A 2,767-nucleotide genomic window follows, 5' to 3' on the forward strand; every position below is an offset into this window, starting at 1 on the left:
GGCTGCAGGGTCCAGACTCAAACCATGCTTGACTACATGGGAATCCAGCAATGTAACCATTACGCCATCTGCTGGTCCCAAACGGGTTATTTTTTTCTACAGGAATTAAACGTCTACTTAACTAACAAATCATGTGTTGACATTTAGTGGGAATTTCCTACTGCTTCAGTATGGGGTCTTGGTAAAACCACGATTTTTTTTTTCTCCCTCTCATCCTTTTTTTTGTTGATTTTTTTTTTTGCTATAGGGAGCATGTGCCTGCCAGAGAGACAGAGAAAGAGAAGGTGAGACATTACCTCCTGGAGAGATGACCACGCCAAAATCCCTTCTCCTCTCTTCTCCTTTAGGGATTTTGGGCATACGAGCACACGTGCCCATGTGAGTTTCAAACCACCAGGTCTGGGACTCGAACTGCGGTCGGCCATGTGGGAGTTCAGCCCCTTAACCACTTTGCTACCAGCTGGCCCTCTCCTGTCCTTTTTTTTTTTTGGAGAGATTTTCACTGTAGGGCGCGTGCGCTCGCCAGACAGACAGAGAGAGACATAGAGACAGAAAGCGAGAAATCACCCCCCAGGGGGGATGGTCACGCCGCAATCCCTTCTCCTCCATTCTCCTCTCGGGATCTTGGGCACGCACGCACACGCGCCCGGCGTGAGTTTTAAGCCACCGGATCCGGGACACGAACCGCGGTCGACTACGTGGGTGTCCAGCGACATAGCCATTACGCTAACTGCTGGTTCCCTCTCCTGTCCTTTTTTAAAAGCATATTTTATTTCTTTCATGAGAGTGAGAATATGTATGCATGTTCAAAAAAGAGAAGCGGGGGCACCTCTATAGGATCTCCAGACGCCCTGATCCCTTCCCAGCCAGGATCCCAGGAGAGGTTTTGCCGGGCATGTCCGGTCAGCCCAGGGTCCAGACCTATGGTTAGCCGAGTAGCTTCCAGTGCTGCAGAAGAGCGGCCACCGCCCGCACCTGGCTGACCTCGCAATGTCCTGATGCCGACCAGGCGGAGGCCGTTCCGGGAGCTCCTTCTAGAGCCTGCGTTCTCAGCTTTGTGAGAGCGAGGTGCTGCACATGGAGGTGTGCAGTCAGTTCTTCACAGACGCTAGCTGCCCCCACCGCTCTGAGAGACAGGCCTCTCCCATGTCTGCATCCCAGAGGTCCTGTAAAGGGTAGGCCAAGTGCCAAGATTCCCCCCACAAATCCCCCCACTTTTTTCCAGATGGAAAGGAGGTAAACCCAGACGGGGGCCCTGTCCTCCCAACACCCATTCCACACTGAGCTCACCAGAGACTCACAGAGCATCGGGTGAGTGTGGCGGCTGCAGGTGCATGTACTTGGCAGAAGCGGGGCGCTTTCCTGTTACAAAAGTGAAGTGAGATATTTACCAGGAAAATGGTAAGATCTGAGATTTGCTTTTAAAATTCTAGCATGGGCCAGCAGGTGGCGTGGAGGTTAAGGGGGGCTGGATCCCACAGGGCCGACTTTGTGGTTCAAACCTGTTGGCTTGAAAAAATCATGCTGAGCGTGTGTTCGCACGTGCCCACAGTCCCAAGAGGAGAATGCAGAAGGCATGCAGCGTGGCCATTCCCTCTGGGAAGTAATTTCTGTCTCCCTCTCTCTGGTGAGTGCGTGTGCCCTGTAACAAAACTAAGCAAAAAAAAAGTTACTTCACTCCCTTCTGCCAAAAGTGTGATGAGGTGAGAAGGAGGTGAAATAAGGTGGACAAAATGTGGGTAATTATTGAGGCTGGGTGATAGGTCCATGGTAGCTCATTATATCATTCTTTCGTATATGTTTTAAATTTTCTTTTTTTAAAATTTTTTTTAAAAATAATTATTTATTTTATTTTTTATTTATTCATTCATTGATTTTTAATTTGACCAGAGAGAGACAGAGGGTGAGAGTGAGAGAGAGAGGAAGTAAGAAAACAAGCCACCAGGTCCAGGACTTGAACCCTGGTTGGCCATGTGGGAGTGTCCAGCGCCTTAACCACCACGCCACCTGCTGGTCCCTGTTTTAAATTTTCAATAATAAAATGGAAAACACAAATGGACAGCTGAGAATTTCAGCTGAAACAAGTTACACGATGGAAGTTTTCCAGAATACAATCGCCCAGTGGTCCAAGAAGGTGGCTTACTCAGAGCTCGGTTACTGTGTTTTTAAATCTGAGGGAGCAGGACCAGCAGTTGGCGTAATGGCTATGTCGCTGGACTCCCATGTAGTAGACCATGGTTCAAGTCCCAGACCCAGTGGCCTAAACTCACGCCGAGCGCGTGTGCGTGCGTGTCCAAGATCCCGAGAGGAGAATGGAGGAGAAGGGATTGTGGCGTGGCCATCCCCCCTGGGGGGTGATTTCTCGCTCTCTGTCTCTCTGTCTCTCTCTGTTTTTCTGGCAAGTGCATGCATCCTATAGCAAAAAAAGAAAAACCTCTCCATAAAAAAAAAAAAAAAATCTGAGGGAGCATGTTTATTCTTTAAAAAATCAAACCAAAAAATACCTTATTTTTTTTCATTCGTAATAGAGCACGTGCATGGGAAGAGAGTGGGAAATGAGCGCCGTCCAGCATCCGGGCCACCATTCCCGTCCTCCAGCCCGCGGGAGCCGAGCCCTTCTGGCTGCGGTGCAGGACTGGCTTCCCCTGAGCGGCGCATTACTGCTGTGCCACGGAGCCAGCCCTGAGAGAGCATACGCAGGGCTGTAACAGGACCAGCAGTTAGCGTAAAGGCTATGTCGCTGGACTCCCAGGTAGTCGACCGCGGT

This window comes from Tupaia chinensis, unplaced genomic scaffold (assembly GCF_000334495.1).
Source record: "Tupaia chinensis unplaced genomic scaffold, TupChi_1.0 Scaffold000212_1, whole genome shotgun sequence".
Classification (NCBI taxonomy): Eukaryota; Metazoa; Chordata; class Mammalia; order Scandentia; family Tupaiidae; genus Tupaia; species Tupaia belangeri.